The sequence below is a fragment of the Lonchura striata genome, chromosome 8 (assembly GCF_046129695.1).
Source record: "Lonchura striata isolate bLonStr1 chromosome 8, bLonStr1.mat, whole genome shotgun sequence".
Taxonomy (NCBI): domain Eukaryota; kingdom Metazoa; phylum Chordata; class Aves; order Passeriformes; family Estrildidae; genus Lonchura; species Lonchura striata.
Window position 1 is genome coordinate 1607688 of NC_134610.1, and position 17172 is coordinate 1624859.

Sequence of the window (17172 nt, forward strand, 5' to 3'; positions counted from 1 at the left end):
CCAGTGTCCTTTTCATAATTTAAATGTGGGTTTTCTATTTTTCTGTTTTCCCTTTTTTTAAATGTTTTTCTATTTTTCAAAGTCCTGAGCACAGAGGTCGGCTCAGGTGCAAACACCACAAACACAACGTGACTGATTTCCAGTGTTGCTCCTGCTGATTTTTGGGGAATAATTGGCAGTGCTGGATGGCTGTAAGAAGCCTGGGTTATCCCAGGAGAGATGAGTTGGAATGCTGCTTCCAGGAATTCCTGATTTTTTAGCCCAGGTAAGAAAAACACGATGCTCTGTCTTGCCTTAAATGTAAATTTATAGAATCCCAGAATCCCAGGGTAGTTTGGGCTGGAAAGGACCTTAAAACTCATCCCAATCCACCCATTCCATGGGCAGGGACACCTCCCCTGTGCCAGGCTGCTCCAGCCTGGCCCTGGGCACTGCCAGGGATCCAGGGCAGCCCCAGCTGCTCTGGGAATTCCAGCCCAGCCAGGAATTCCCAATTCCCAATCTCCCAGCCATCCCTGCCCTCTGGCAGTGGGAGCCATTCCCTGGCTCCTGTCCCTCCATCCCTTGTCCCCAGTCCCTCTCCAGCTCTCCTGGAGCCCTTCAGGCCCTGCCAGGGGCTCTGAGCTCTGCCTGGATCCTTCCCTTCTCCAGGGGAACATTCCCGGGGCTCTGAGCTCTGCCTGGATCCTTCCCTTCTCCAGGGGAACATTCCCGGGGCTCTGAGCTCTGCCTGGATCCTTCCCTTCTCCAGGGGAACATTCCCGGGGCTCTGAGCTCTGCCTGGATCCTTCCCTTCTCCAGGGGAACATTCCCGGGGCTCTGAGCTCTGCCTGGATCCTTCCCTTCTCCAGGGGAACATTCCCGGGGCTCTGAGCTCTGCCTGGATCCTTCCCTTCTCCAGGGGAACATTCCCGGGGCTCTGAGCTCTGCCTGGATCCTTCCCTTCTCCAGGGGAACATTCCCGGGGCTCTGAGCTCTGCCTGGATCCTTCCCTTCTCCAGGGGAACATTCCCATCTCTCCCAGGCTGGCTCCAGCCCTGGAGCAGCTCCGTGGCTCCTGTGGATTCTGCAGCAGCTCCAGGTCCCTGTGATGTTGGAGCCCCTTCCCCTGCAGGTGTTGAGCAGAGTGAACGTTCAATTACAAACCATTTCCCAACTTCCCAAATGAAACATTCCCAGTGCCCACAGCAGGGGGATGTCACTCCTCATTCCCAGGCAGGGCTGGCATCATTTTGTGGCTGCGAGAGCTGAGCTGCAAAAACCACAAAATAAATCACAAAATAACCCAAAGCCCCGTGCCAGCCCCCAGAACTGCACGTGGGAAATGCTGCAGCCTTTGCCAAGCCGGGCTCTGGCTGCCCAGAACTCATAAATAACTTATAACTTATCAATAACTTGTAATTTATCAATAGCTTGTAACTTGTCAACAACTTGTAACTCATCATTAACTTGTAACTTATAAATACCACAGGCAGGTTGGATTTTTTTTGTTGGTTTTTTTTTTGTTGTTTTGGTTTGGGGTTTTTTTTGTTTTTTTGGGGTTTTTTTGGCTGAGTGGGTGGGTATTTTCATTTCTCTCATTTCTATATTCTCATTTCTGTTAGGCAGGGATGGATGGGATTTTGGGATTTTGGGAATTCCTGGCTGGGCTGGAATTCCCAGAGCAGCTGGGGCTGCCCCTGGATCCCTGGCAGTGCCCAAGGCCAGGCTGGAGCAGCCTGGCACAGTGGGAATTGTCCCTGGCATGACAGGGGTGGCACTGGATGGGCATTAAGCTCCTTTCCAACCCAAAATATTCCATTATTTTCTGATTCTATTATTCCCTTTTTTATTCTTCTCTTTACCCCACAAACCAGCGTTGTTTTATTGTGATCAGCACAAAATGCTCAGATTTATTTTGTCTCCTCACAGAGCTGTTGGTTTATGATAAAGTTGCCTAAAAAAATTCAGGGCTGTTGGTTTATGATAAAGGTGCATAAAAATATTTTGTCCTGAGAGTAGAGGATGGGAATTCCAGCCCTTTTTTTTTCAAGGAAGAAGCCTCCATGTTGTCAGCCCATAAATAACTTTAAATCCCCAGTGGGCATTGTGGTGGGGTGCATGGTGACACTGCTGAGATTTGGGGCGATGCAAATTAAAAATTGGGGGTTTTAACAATAAAAACTTGGCATTTCTTCCAGATTAATCTTTAAAAAAAGAATTGGCTGAGGCAGCCAGATTTGCCAATGCAAATGACCCCATTTGTGCTGCTTGGACACCATAAAACTGTGAGAAATCAGATAAAAAGAGAACTCAGGAGGTGCAGTTTTCTCAACTGACTTGCCCAACTCTTTATGTTCCATAGGGAAAGGTCTTTAAGAAGGAAAATGAAGTTTTTCCCCCATCCTGCCTTTAGGATTTCTCTGGGGAGAGGTCTCTGCCCTGTTGTCTCCCTGGAAGCTGCAGTTAGAGCTCTTGGCTGTGTCTGAATCACAGCTTTTCCCCAAAAAACATTTTCCATGTCCAGCTATCGACTCCATAATGTTCTATTTTATACTTTATAATTTATATACTTGTAATACATGTTTTTATATTCTATTCTGTATTATTTATCTTTATAGATTTCATTTTTTTAAAATCCAAGCTTGCTTGGAAACTTGCACATGGAAACCAGCAGAGGATAAGGTCTCCCAATGTCTTCTCTATGATGACTTTATAGATTAATAATTCAATACAAGAAATTAATTGATGATTTCTAATCAATCTCCTGGGAATGTGAGCTAGGGCTGTCTGCTCTCCTTATCCTGGACTGGTGGAACTGGGAATGCTGGGGGGGAATCTCAGAGCTGGCTCAGCCTTTTGTTTGTCTTCTCAGAGCCCTAAAAATGTTCTGCTGATGTCAAATCTCTGCTCTCTCCCCCTCACGTCGTGGAGCACGGGGAAAATCTGGGAAAAGCTCTAAAGATGGAATAATTCTGAGTCATGGAGACACTAATAAACACTCCCACACGCTGGCAGGGCTCAGGTTTGGTTATCCTAAATAGCCATAATTGCTGAAATTCGTCATATTTGGTGATTTTTGGATTTGTTCACTAAATCAGGAGCTTCAGGAAAGCTCCAGCTCCTGGGTCGAGCTGGGAGAAATAGTAAGAAAATATTTATTTATTCCCTTTGCCCAGGATTGTGCAGCAATTATGGCAAAACAAATTTATTCCAGGTTCTGCCGATTGCCATGGAAACCCACACGGAAAATAGCAGCCCAAGGCCACTTAGCATGAGAAATCCAGAGGGCTCATCCCTGATTAACTGGTTCCTGCTATGGATTTTGGGAAAGAAACCCTTCAGATGGAGACATTTCCCTGTGAGCAGTGGGAATCCTCCCAGGGAAGGCAGAAGATGCTCTGGCTCGGGGTGTCTCTCCTGGGATATCCAACCTTCTGCTCTGCAGGGCTGTGCCACAGGATTTGGATTTTCCAGCAGCAAGTAGGGAGGGAGGACAAGTGGCTGGGCCAGGCAGAACCCCCAGGAGGGAAGGGCAGGATATTGGATATTTTCAGGTGTTTGTGGGAGGCAGAGCCCTCAGTGCTGTGCTGGAGCTGCAGTTTGGGGCTCTGGGCTCGGGACCCGCTGGGGTGGGATGGTGGGATTTGGAGGCTGGGAGGAATGTAGGAATGGATTTAGGGATTGTCCTGGGATCATTGGGATTGGAAAAGTTCTCAGAGGTCATCGAGTCCAACCATTCCCTCAGCACTGCCAGCACGGCCCCATGTCCCAAAATGTCACATCCACAGGGCTTGAAATCCCTGCAGGGATGGGGGTTCCTCCTGAGCCCCTTTCCAGGAAGGAATTTCCCCAAAATCCACCCTGAGCTCCCCTGGGCCAGCCTGAGGCCGTTCCCTCTGCTCCTGTCCCATTCCCTGGGATGATCCCAAATCCCCCCGGCTGTCCCCTCCTGGCAGGGAATTCCAGAGAGGGAAAGATCCCTGGGGATCCTCCTTGGCTCCAGGCTGAGCCCCTTCCCAGCTCCCTCAGGGATTCTCCATTCCCTTCCCAGCTCCCTCAGGAATTCTCCATTCCCTTCCCAGCTCCCTCAGGGATTCTCCATTCCCTTCCCAGCTCCCTCAGGGATTCTCCATTCCCTTCCCAGCTCCCTCAGGGATTCTCCATTCCCTTCCCAGCTCCCTCAGGGATTCTCCATTCCCTTCCCAGCTCCCTCAGGAATTCTCCATTCCCTTCCCAGCTCCCTCAGGAATTCTCCATTCCCTTCCCAGCTCCCTCAGGGATTCTCCATTCCCTTCCCAGCTCCCTCAGGGATTCTCCATTCCCTTCCCAGCTCCCTCAGGGATTCTCCATTCCCTTCCCAGCTCCTTCAGGAATTCTCCAGCCCCTTCCCAGCTCCCTCAGGGATTCTCCAGCCCCTTCCCAGCTCCCTCAGGGATTCTCCATCCCCTTCCCAGCCCTGATCCCTTCCCTGGACATGTTCCAGCCCTCAGGAGTAAAGGCTGACCTCAGTTGTTTCCAAACCAGCCGGAACCACTTTCTCCCTGGCTATATTCATTTTTAGTGATGTAACTGTGATTGTTGAAATTTGTAGCTGCGATTTTGTTGAAATCAAGGAGAATTTTGATTTCCCCAATTGTGCTGGAGAAGAATCCAAATGACAGCAGGGACTGACGGATTGATTTCTGATGTTCCTCTGTCTCCAAAAATGGAAGTGTTGAGGAAAGCATTCAGCGCTGGCCTCGTGCTGAAGCTGAACGACTTTCTCATCCTGTGCAGGTTTTGTACATCCCTGGTGTATAAATATGAGCTCTGTGCTCTGAGTCACTGCGGGGAGCTGCAGGGGAGGCCTGGCAGTGCCTGCCTGGCTGCCCGCGGGCTCACAGGAGCTCGGAAGGAGCCCTGGCACTGCCCACTCCAGCTGCCCCAGCTCTTCTGGCTGGGATCCGGGCAGAGCCAGCAGGGAATGGTGCAGGAGAGGCAGGCAAGGAGTCACTGGATATCCTGTCCCCTGTGGCAATTTAGAATGAGCTTGAGATGGGACCTCTGAATATTTTAGATGGTGTGATTTACTTTTCTTTTCCACAGGCAGGAAGGGTGAGTTGGGCTCACATCTTCACTGCACAGCTCAGAAGGTCACAAGACCTTTAGCTATAAGATCTTTTAAAATTTTCTTGCCCGATAAAACACTGCCAATGAGGATATTTATGGTTTTTTACTTTAAATATTTTCTCTTATGGGCTCATGTGTCAGCTTTCTTATAGATCATGGTATGACACAAACCTGCAGTGCTGCTTTCTGAACTCCTTGTTACCTCTGGAACTACTTTTATTTTTTCTATATCTTAAACTCTAAAACTCTGAACTTTCCTCTTCCTAACTTGTCTCTGCTTTAAACTATAAATCCACATTCTCACTCCTAACCCCTAAGTTTGGAAGCCTTTTCCAAGGTCTCAGCTCAAGTCCTGGGTTTAATTCTAACCTTTGGCTCACAAGCCCAAAGTTCTGAGAATTCCCAGCATTTCAGATTCCAGCAGGGACCCACAGGATCATTATCTGCCTCCTGGCCCTGCACAGGCACCCCAAGAATCCCAGAGAATCCCAGAATCCCAGAGGAGTTTGGGTTGGAAAGGACTTTAAAACCCATCCCATCCCATCCCATCCCATCCCATCCCATCCCATCCCATCCCATCCCATCCCATCCCACCCCACCCCAGGGACACCTCCCACTGTCCCAGGCTGCTCCAAGCCCTGTCCAGCCTGGCCTGGGACACTTCCAAGGATGGGGAGTCCCCAGGTTTTCTGGGAATGCTCAGTGAGGTTGAAATGCAGTTGGAAAATACCACCAGGGTTTGATAATTCCCTTTTTTGCCACATCTCCAAGGCTCGAGGCAGAGCTGGAACTCGAGTTGGGGCTTTTCCCTCTGCCCAAAACACTGAAGTGGAGCTGCTTCTCCTCCACCTCCCCACACAAGCCAAACCCTGTGGTGCTCCTGTTTGGAGGGATTTTGGAATCCTTTCCTCCCCTGGACTGGCTCAGTGCAGGACACAGGGGAGCACAGGGCTGGTTTTCCCCCACTTTGTGCCATTTCCTCCTCCTGGGAGTTTATTTTGTGTGATTTGTGGTGCTCTGTAAGAGAAGCAGGTTGGCAATCCTGTGTTGTCACCCAGGCCACTTGTCGTGTTTTGGGTTCATTTTTTGGGTTACTGGCCCAAATCCAGCCTGGGCTCACCAGCCTGTTTGTCTTGCCCACGTGTCTGTTCAGGAGTGCTGCAGAGTCCAGGTCTCCAGAGCTGCTAATTAATGCACCTCCATTAATTGGCACTTCTTTCAGGTGTTGGACCTCAACCAGCTCATTTGAAATAACAAAATAGCACCGTGTGTGAAGCACCCCTGGGCCACAAATGGCCATAACGTGCTTATCCCATTCATTAAATGGATTTTTGGGGATTGATGAATTGATTGGTAGCACTGGAAATTCCTGTGAATTACCTGTGAGGAGCGTTCTGGAATCAGACATTGCTTTTGGGTTATTTGCTGGGGTTTTTTGTGGTGGGAAAACGATGCCTGTGAGTCTTGCAACACAACAGCTTTGTGTGGAAATGGTTGCTCAAATTCCTAAAGCTGAAGTTTAATCTGCACTATGGATGTCGGGAAGGAATTTTGGAGCTATTGTCTGTCAGTGCTCAGCAGGGAGAGGAGGAATTGTCTGCAGTAGAAGGAATATTCTCATTACCCCATCCTACCTGCTCATTTAAGATAAAGGCGTTTAAGAGTCTGGTTTCAATTCGAGCCATTTGGTTTTTTAAGGAAATGTTTTCCTGGATGTATCAACCCTGTCAAGCTTCACCTTCAGGGCTGGATATTCCCAGTTCTGAGCATAATTCAGCTCTGCTCCTTTGTCACCTCTGCCCTTCCCACCCCCTCACCACCCCCGAGCTTTAGGTGGGCTCTGCAGGAGATGAATAAACCCAAATTATCTGCACGAGGAGGAGCTCGGGGCTCTCCAGTCCCGTGGGGAGAGTGGGCACGCACGCGTGTGGGCAGGAATGAGTCCAGGGACAAAAGAACCTGTGAAATCCTCAATGCCTGCTTCCTGCTGCTATGAAAAGTATTGAAGATGTTTCATCAGAACTCTTTTATTTTTTTTTTTTTTTTTCCCCCCATGACTAAGTCTGTAAAGCTGCTGTGCTGAACTGGGGTTAAATCCCGTGGCTTGAAGGACCATCCAGCCTTTCTGGGGGTCATTTCACCTCTGATTAAGAGCTTTTGGCCCTTCCACACCTTCCCATTAGGCAGGATCAGGGCTATTTATGGATTTTTCACAGTGGACTTGCCCCACTTCTTTTTGTTCTACGGAATAAGCTGAGAGTTTAGAAGTTATAACAGAAATATATTTATATAAATGAGACAGAAGTCATTGGACAAAACTATTCTCATTGCAGCAGAAGTGAGTAAAGGTGATATAAGGTTAGAAAAGTAAAATAAACTCCATGACAGCTGACTGTTGGGTTAGAAAGCTCTGTATTACCTCGCAATGAAGAAACTTGTGACTAATCTGAGCTGTGGCTGAATGCTTGCTCCTCTCAAATCTCCCAGCCCCTGAGACTGATGTTTATCTGAGTCATAAATCATTCTTAGCCTGAAAATAGCCCCATCCCTTCATTCCTGACAGCAACAAGGACAATTCCTGACTCTGCCAGGCCTCGAGGAGCCTTGGAGCCTGTTCACAGCTGCTCCCTGATGGCCTGGTGCAAACAGTCCCAGTGGGACATGGATGGGAGAAAGGGACTCTGCTGGATCTCGATTTTTTGGGAATTTGACCTCCAGCAGCCTTTGTGGTGTCCATTGCTGCAGCTCCAAGGAGAATTCGAACAGGAAAGTCAAATTATGGCTTTTTTCCCCTCTAAATTCCCTCCATGCCCAGCCAATTTTCCTTCACTCGAGATCGACAGAAGTGATTCCAGAGTATCCCATTCCCAGCTGGGAATTCCCTCCTAAACCCGCAGGTTTCCAAAGCCAGATTTCTGATGGGAGAAATCAGCCAGGAAAGCTCCACCTGCAGCTCCCTGCTTCATCTTACCCTGCTATTTTCATCCTGCTGAACCAAGAGGTGGCAGCAATATTCCCTGCTAAGACATTTTATGTGTTTTACATTCATATCATATTTAATTGCAATAATGAGCCATTTTATTTCTAGCCTGAACTGGAACAAACCCAATTTTTCATCACTGCATCGATAAAAATTCTGCTTCAAGCCTCTGGTCTAGCCCAAAAAGTTTGGGTTTCCTTTGGCTGCACAGGGTGCTGGGCAAAGCAGTAAATCCCAGAATTCAGTGAATTATTGTGTGTTTAAGCTGTTATTCTGCCCATCACAGCGGGTCTTTTTGGAGAATAAAATGCAGTGGAAAACACATACAGAAAAAAAATCAACTTTAGGTCCCTTGCTAAAGCTGTTCCTGCCAGGGGACCAAGGCTGAAGTCAAAGCTTTACCTTTATCCCTAAATTTTGATCAGCACAACATGCAGAGCTACAGCAGGTGTAAAATTCCAGTTCATTGCCAGTCTTTTTTTCAGGATAAGCTTCCAAGTTCTCCATTCTAACAGAGCCTGGGCTTTTCCTCCATTTGGGATAAATACGTCCTTTTATGAATTTTGATTTCTATCACCTTTTAATTCCGTGCTCCCTCATCTGGACACTGAATTAAGTGCTGAGAACATGAGGTTCTGATCTGCTCCTCTATTGCTCATCGTGATTATAGGCAGGGATGGCAGAGCTGCCATTAGTTATTATTCTCCACACTCCCAATTAGAATATTCTGTTTTCTGCTCGTAACTCTGTCAGGCTGAGCTGCTCAGGCTGAATTTTTCCATTTTTTTCGTTCTCAAGTGAACTCCAATTCTCACTTGAAATATAGCGAAAATAAAAGTCCTCAAACTGTTTTTGGGGGGGCCACAGAAAATATTAATGCTTTCCTAATTAAAATATTAATTTTCCTAATTAAAATATTAATTAGGAAATTAATTGTTTCCTAATTAAATTTTAATTTAGTAAGTAAAAAGTAATACTATTATTTTCCTAATCAAAATATTAATTATTTTGGGGGGCACTGAATATTAATGCTTTCCTATTTATTCCGAATTTTTGCTTCCTGTCTCGTAGGCAGTTTTAGATCTAGGACAGAATTTTCAGCAGTTTATTTTGAGTTTGGAGGTTTTAAAGTAATCACTGTAGGGATGTTGTAAAAGACTGGGATAAATGAATGATTCTGTTCTTTTTTTTAATGCAGGGTTTGAGAGATTAGGGAAAATACAGGTCTGAACCTGCATGGAAGAGTCAGAGGGAAAAATATTAGCATTTTCTAAGTATTCAGAGCATCAGAACTGATTTAATCAAGTTTCTGGGGCTCGGAGCAGCCTGGGACAGTGGAAGGTGTCCATGCCTGTGGCAGGGCTGGAATGGGATGAGATTTAAGGTCCCTTCCAACCCAAATATTCTGGGATTCTTGTGGGACTCTGTGAACTGCACATGGTTTTCAGTTCTGATTCTGTGAACTGCACATGATTTTCAGATCTGATTCTGTGAACTGCACGTGGTTTTTATATCTGATTCTGTGAACTGCACATGGTTTTCAAATTTGTTTTCAGATCTGATTCTGTGAACTGCACATGGTTTTCAGACCTGATTTTATGAACTGCACGTAGTTTTCAGATCTGTTTTCTGATCTGTTTCTGTGAACTCCACATGGTTTTCAGATCTGTTTTCTGATCTGATTCTGTGAACTCCATGTGGTTTTCAGATCTGATTCTGTGAATTCCACATGGTTTTCAATCTGTTTTCAGATCTGATTCTATGAACTGCACATGGTTTTCAGATCTGTTTTCAGATCTCATTCTGTGAATTCCACATGGTTTTCAATCTGTTTTCAGATCTCATTCTGTGAACTGCACATGATTTTTATATCCGATTCTGTGAACTGCACATGGTTTTCAGATCCGTTTTCAGATCTGATTCTGTGAATTCCACATGGTTTTCAATCTGTTTTCAGATCTGATTCTGTGACCTGCACATGGTTTTTATATCTGATTCTGTGAATTCCACATGGTTTTCAGATCTGTTTTCAGATCTGATTCTGTGAACTCCACATGGTTTTCAGATCTGTTTTCAGATCTGATTCTGTGAACTCCACATGGTTTTCAGATCTGATTCTGTGAACTCCACATGGTTTTCAGATCTGTTTTCAGATCTGATTCTGTGAACTCCACATGGTTTTCTTTCAGGACGGGCTCTGCTGCTGCAGGCACTTTTGGAATGATTTTTTTTTTTTCCTTTTGCAAGGCAAAAGCAGAAGTAATTTCAGTCCTTTCTAAGTGCCTGGGGTTTGTAAAAGGACTCGCACAGAGCTGCTGGGTTTTGGGAGATGCTGAATGAATGAAGTGAGAGCTGCTCCTCACCCTGAGCAGAAGAGGGATGGCTCCCTACATCCCAAATTCCCTCCTGGCAGTGCCTGGAGATCCCTGAATTCTGCTCCTGTCCTGAGTCCCTGCTGGCCCTGGAGCTGCTGGAGCAGCCCTGGCTCGGGGTGGCCCTGCAGAGGGAGCAACTGGGGGATGTTTTGGTTTTTGGGTGTTTGTTCTCCTGGAAATCTTCCTGCAGGAATTGCCAGTGGGAGGGACTGAACATCTCCAATGGAGAAACACCAGAAATGCAGAAATAGGGTTTTTACAAGTTTCAACAAGTTTAAAATATGACCTTGCAAAAAGACTAGATAATTTAGAGAACTAGAACTGTGAAAGATGCATTGTAGCAGGACCACATGGGGAAAAAATAGAGGTGATTAATGTTAGAAAAAATACAGGTGATTCATGTTAGAAAAAATGTAGGTGATTAGTGTTAGAAAAAATAAATATAGCTGATTAATGTTAGAAAAAATAAATATAGGTGATTAATGTTAGAAAAAATAAATATAGGTGATTAATAGCAGCATCGTGTGGCAAAAGCCAATAGGCTGAAAAACATTTATAAAGTATTGTAACCAGGAAATAGGGTGGCTTCTGATGGAATGGTGTTGAGTTTTGCACCTCTTGTGTCTCACCCTTCATCAAGGCTGATAACAGAATAAAATCCTTTAAAACACCTCTCGGGGAAAGCCAACAAATAGGGTTTCTACCTGTTCCAGGTAAGGAAGATGAGGAGCCATCACTTTCAGGATTTTTCCACAGATGGTGTGTCGTGCTCCTGGATGGTGAGAACACCCCAGAGCCATCGTTTCAGCAGGTACAGAAGGAGAAGTCTCCCAGAGACCTTACAGGAAGGAGCAGAACTCACTTAAATATGCAGAGCTAAAGCCATGAATAATTGTTCTTCTCAGCTCAGCTCCCAAGTAGTCTGGCTAAATATTTCAGGAAATCAGGTTGGACAAGTGGTTCCTCCTTCATTGATCTGTTGTTTCTGGATCGGTTTCTCCACTTGGATGGGAGTCATGGAAATCTTCTGCAGGGAGCTGAGGAGTTTCCTGTCATCCCTGCCCAGGAATTCCGAGTGCTGTGTGGCAGCCCGTGGTAATTGGATTATAAAGCAGAGGGAAGGGCAACAAAATCAGCAGCCTCATCCCTGTAAAGTCCCAAGGGGAAGCAGCAAACTGGGGGTGAAGTTGAGCCATGTCTTCATAGTATTTATTTTTTATTTATTTATTCTCTTAACCTCTTAACAAGAACAGCAAATTCTTCTTAGCACTGGGATTTAAAAGCTCTGCGTCTGACTCTTAAAGACAGCCTTTGCTCTACTCTTTGAACATGAAAACAAAATAAAACATGTAAAACTAAAGAAAAAAAAAAATCTCCATGAGATCCTGTATTTACAGAAGCTGGAATTTCATTTTAGCTTGCTGAGTTGTCTTTTTGCTCACTCAAGGCTTTGTTTTCTCTAAGGAACTATTACATGATAATCATAATTTATCAAAAATACATTTCAAGCAACCTTTTCATGAGTGTGCACTGATAAAACTGCAAATATTTAAATGCATCTGGGAAATTAACACCGACCAGGAGCTTTCTGGGCTGTTTGCCTATTCTGAGGCTGGGAAATCTTTGAGTTCATTGCTCTGTAGAGGTTGGATCTTCAGTAGTGGGACGTCCTGGCATTCCCAGCACACTTCCAGTGCTCCTTCTCCCTGCAGCTTTGCTGGTCCCAGTCCCAGGGGGATGATTGCAGCCCTGGTGGGTGTGTTCCACTTTTGATGGGATTTCCAGGACGTACTGGTGCCTTTCCCTGTTTGGGTAAAACAGCAGCAGCTTCCCATAAAGTTTGTAATTGGCTTTTAGAGAGATTTTTCCCATCATTCCAACAGTTGCAGGCTGAAGTGTTGCACAGAAACTCAGCATCAGCACTTATGGCAGCTAAGGAGATTGATTAGCATTCATAAGGAAAGCAGAGGAGCTTAAAATAAGGAATGAAACAAGTGCTTAATCCTTTGGCCCAGATGGTTTTTGGCAGGGCAGATAAAAACGTGGATCTTCCCTAAAAACAGAACCCCCCCATCTCCCTTCCAGCAAGGAGATCTGACACAATTCCAGCCACAAATCCACTCTGGCTTTTTGGGGTGACTCGATATTTTGGACCTTCTCATCAGCCTGGTGGCCACGCGGAGCTGCCGGAGGGAATCTCTGTGGTGGGTGTCCGTGGATATCCCCATGGATCCGTGCAGATCCTTCATTCCAAGCTCCTCATCTTCCAGATGTGCTCACAGGGGGATGTTCTCGAGGTGATCTGGGATCTGCTCTGCTCAGTGGGTGCCGGTGGAAGCCACGGCTGGAGCTGTCCAAGCCTTGGAGCACAGCCCTGCCTGCCTCAGGAGCTGGGAGCATCCACTCCTCCCTGTGACAAACCCTCTGGAAGGCCTTGGCTTCCTGCAGATCTCCACAGTGCCCATGGGAAAGGAGCATTTCACAGCTCCTTAAATACAGAGGGTACCTACAAATGTAGCCCAGTTACCTCTCGCTGGAGGTGCTTCCAACCAAGAGGAAGTGACAACCGAGTCTTCACACTCTTTAATTATAGCAGCCTTTACATAACAGTGTCAGATAAATGTGTTTTAGGATAGGTGGCACCTCGCTTCCTCCAGAAGAACTGTCAAATTAGACCAGACTAATTTATTACTTGAGATTCCAAGGATTAAAGCACACGGTCCACCCAGTCTGTTTGAATAAAACCTTAAAATTCACCGAATCCTCTGTGCCAGGATGTATCCCAAACAGCACCATCCTGCTTTCTTTTGAAACAGAAATACTGGGTGGAAATCCCTATTCCTCTGGTGGCTTCAAGGACTTCCAAGTGCCACGAATCCCATTCTGCTGGAAAACAGGGTTAGAGGGGATCTCAGGAGGTTCTCCTGGCTGTGCCTCCACCCAGGGCAGAAGCTGCTGTCACTGCTCCAGATTCTTATCTAATCTCTATTATAAAACAGAGGAGGAGGGAGAGAGGAAAGGAAATTGCTTTAGAGGGAGAAGGGGCAAGGAGTGGGGCTGTGCCAAGTAATTTAGGAGAGTGAGGAACTGGCCTCCTTCCCACGGATGGATGGATGGATGGATGGATGGATGGATGGATGGATGGATGGATGGATGGATGGATGGAAGCAAGGTGGATTGCTGGAGATTGCTGATGGTCCTTTTCCCTTTCCATCGCTGAAATCCATCCCTGGGCTCTTCTGCTGATGGCAACAAGAGCAGCTTTCCCTGAAAGGAGAGCAATTTTCCTCAGCTGGCCCCGGAATCCAGGCGGGGGAAGATGAAACCCGAAGTTTGTGTTTCATGGGGAGGATGCTGGTGGAGACTGTGGGCTTGGGAATATTCTGTGTGTTGGAAGGAGCAGATCCATATCCCAGCCTGCTCTTAATGCAACCACTAATGCTCTTTGCTAATGTGCCCTTGCCTTCTGGGGGGGGTTTTGCCTCATTATCCCTGAGTAATGTCAGGAATCCATGGCCTGATGTGACAGCAGGGAGAGGCCAGCAAGATCTTGGCTGTGTTGGTGTGTCAGAGTCCAGCACATCCCCCTGGATGTCCTGGCTGGCTCCAGACCCTGGCAGAGGGCTCAGAGACCTTGGCATGAAGTCAAAAACACCCATGGCTTCCATTTTAGCCCATGGAAAAAACTGCCAACTTTGTGTGAGGAATTACAAGCCACAAGGGTTTGAGTAGTGTGGCAGTTAACACAGGGTGAAAAAGTAGAATTTTGGGTTTTTTAGAATGGGGTTCAGGGATACAAGATGGAGGGATTTGGGCATGTCCTGGCCTTCTTCTCCTCCTTGCCCTCCATGTCTTGCTGTGATGAAAACCAAATTTTCTATTGTTTTAAGGTAGAGGCACGCTGTCCAACATAAATGATAGATATTGACACGTTATTGTAAACATAGCACAGGGTAGGTTTTGGTATGAAATGTGAACACCTGGAGAGCAGACAGAACACCATGGCCAAGCTGCTGGCCAGAGCTCAGCAGGGCAGAGAAAGAATGTTCTAGATGAGGGAAAATAAACACCCTTGAGAAGCTGATCCTGCACATTCCGACTCCTTTGGCTGCACGGGCTGGGAAACGAGGACTGGGAAACAAAACCTGAGATGGTGTTGGGGTTCTGCTGCCCCAGGCTGAGCACTCCTGTGGCTCCCACAGCAGCAGGGAAGGAGGCAGCGAGCTGCTGCTCCACTTGGCAGATCCCAGGGGAAGTGGGAATGCTGAATTCGGGAGAAGGGAGAAGTGGCTGACTCCCATCCCGCTTGGCGCAGTGCGGTGCCAAGGCGAGGGAACAATCTGGATCCTGCGTGTTTATTTATTCCAGCAGCACTTCAGTGTGTTTATGCAAATAGTTCATTGCTCCAGCTCCTCAAAGAACCACACAAGTGCTGTCACTTGATTGAGGAATCATTAGATTGGGCTGGAAATAAAATTTTCTCTGGTTCTGTATTCACACCCTCGGAAAAAAAATAAAAAAACAACCCAGTGCTCCCACATTTGGGTAGCTCAGGACTGACTAAATAATGGATATTTTGGGATAGATGGATGCACGCTCAGAGAGATTTCCTTTGTACTCTAATTAAAAATAAAGAGGATGTGAATAATCTCTAATGGCAACAGAGTATTTGGAGGAAGTCAAGTATTTTTGGAGGATTGTTGATAGTCAAAGTATTCTGACTGCTGAGCTCTTCTCTTTCCCCCACCTCCAACCTGAAGATATTTTAGTCTGGGTTATGTCCTCAGTGACTTGTTGGGCATTAAAAGTTTTGGGTGACTCGTGGTCTTTCTTTACATCTCTTTCTTTTTTGCATCTCTCCTGTGCCGTTGTGGGCTCTGATTAACATCATCAATGAATGCTATTAAAAAAATGAATAGCACAGCAACTGAAGCCATTCAAAAAATGACATTTTTTTAAAGGTTGGACTTTACCAAGGCTCATTTCAGCTCTTTAGCCACTGCATGTTTTCAGCACGTCGTTCCTGTAGTGTTGGCCAGTGGAATTCCCTGTTGGATAACATCAGCTCCATTCAGCCCCCCGTTCCCTCAGCACATTTATTATATTTATATAACTTCACAGACAGCTTAAAAGAACTGGGTGTCTTCCTCCCTCACCTCTGTGTGTGTTTCTTGGATAAATTACCTCATCATATTCAAAACAGCCTTTGATTTAGAATTCCTCTCCAATTACAGGGAATTGTATTTTTATAGCATCTTCTAGGAGCCTTTTGAGTTGAGTCATTAAATATATATTTTTAATAAACTCTGTGTCTTAAAAGGAGAGTTTGAAATGTAAGGACTGGGAATCAAATAGTGATTCCCCTGATTTCTGAATTGTTTTATTACAAATCTATGTGAAGTTCACTTCTTTCCCTTCATCTTGCCATTTCACAGCCTTTTGTTTCTTAAATTTGAGCTGACCAGTGATTCTTGCAGTTGATTCTTTCAATCTGGAATATCACAGAAGTCTGTAGAACATGCTGTAAAAATTAACTCCTGGACTGGGAGTTTTATGAACATTTTAAAGATCGTTTTAGAGGCTGAGATCCTCCTCCATCAGAATTGGTAAATTGGGAATAAGACTTAGCACAACTTTGGGGAATCTTCCACTGAATTTGTAAGAAACTGTGAATATGGGAATATTCACAACAATAACACCTTTGGCTTGGCTTCAGGTGTCTGTTGGACACTTCCCATGGGATTAGTGGTGATTTTGCAGAACTGATGGAAGCTTTTGGAAGGAAAAATGGATGAAGGAAATGGAAAACACAAATAGGAAGCGTTTGTGAAACTGCAGTGGTGGATCAGATTGCACTGAAGATGAGATTTTAAGTAATTGTTTTAATAAGGGTAGGAAGTAAATTGTAAATTAGTTCTGTCATTAGTGTTTAATTATTTATTGACTTTTTAATCACGTAATGTTACACCAGAAGTTTTAATTTGTAGAGCTCCAGGAGGAACCTGTTTAGAGCTTTTGTTTCTTAATTTAGTTGTAAATCAGGTACACACTTTTGTTCTTCTAATTCTTGGTGTTTAGGATTTGGTTTTCTTGTTTCCAGACATTGTGTGTGTGTTTTCTGTTTAAATTCTTAGTGTTTAGTCGTAGTGGCTTCAGGGTTTAATGTTCCAAATATTGTTGGGAGGTGGACAGATGTTTTTTTTGGAAACCACCCGCTGTTCTCTGGAGTCTTGAAGGAGAAAGGCTGTATTTTATTGTAAATAAATCACAGAATTGGGCTGGAAGGGACCTCTGGAGACCATCCAGCCCAGGCAGGGTCACCTGGAGCAGTGACACAGGAATGTGTCCAGGTGTTTGGAATGACCTGGAGCCTCCAGCCCTCCCTGGGCAGCGCTTCCAGTGCTCTGCCAGCCTCACGGAAAGATGTTTTTCCTCCCTGGGCAGCGGTTCCAGTGCTCTGCCAGCCTCACGGAAAGATGTTTTTCCTCATGTCGAGCTGTAACTTGTGTTTTACTTTATGGCCATTGCTCCTCAACCTGTCACTGACACCACTGAACGGAGCCCGGCGCCAGCACATTTTGGAGATGTTTGTATGCATTAAAGAGGTCCTACCTCAGTCTTCTCTAGACTGAGAATGTTGTTTTATTGTAAACCAGTTTTATTACAAATAAGCACGGCACAGAAGCCGCCGCCATCATCCCGTGAGGCGCCGTGAGGCGGCGCCAG

The 17172-nt window shown here is 45.8% G+C and overlaps 1 long non-coding RNA gene across 2 annotated transcripts in view; it reads left to right on the forward strand.

Moving 5' to 3' along the window:
• The window catches only part of LOC144246646 (uncharacterized), a 32800-nt gene extending 15939 nt beyond the window's left edge, over nucleotides 1-16861 (forward strand). The window contains exon 3 of one of the 2 annotated variants that reach the window (XR_013340312.1): nucleotides 16838-16861. This is a non-coding gene — a long non-coding RNA (uncharacterized LOC144246646). Of the gene's footprint in view, nucleotides 1-11159; nucleotides 11802-16837 lie in introns of those variants that run through there. The other variant, XR_013340311.1, reaches the window with a different exon arrangement.
• The last annotated feature ends 311 nt before the right edge of the window (nucleotides 16862-17172 follow it).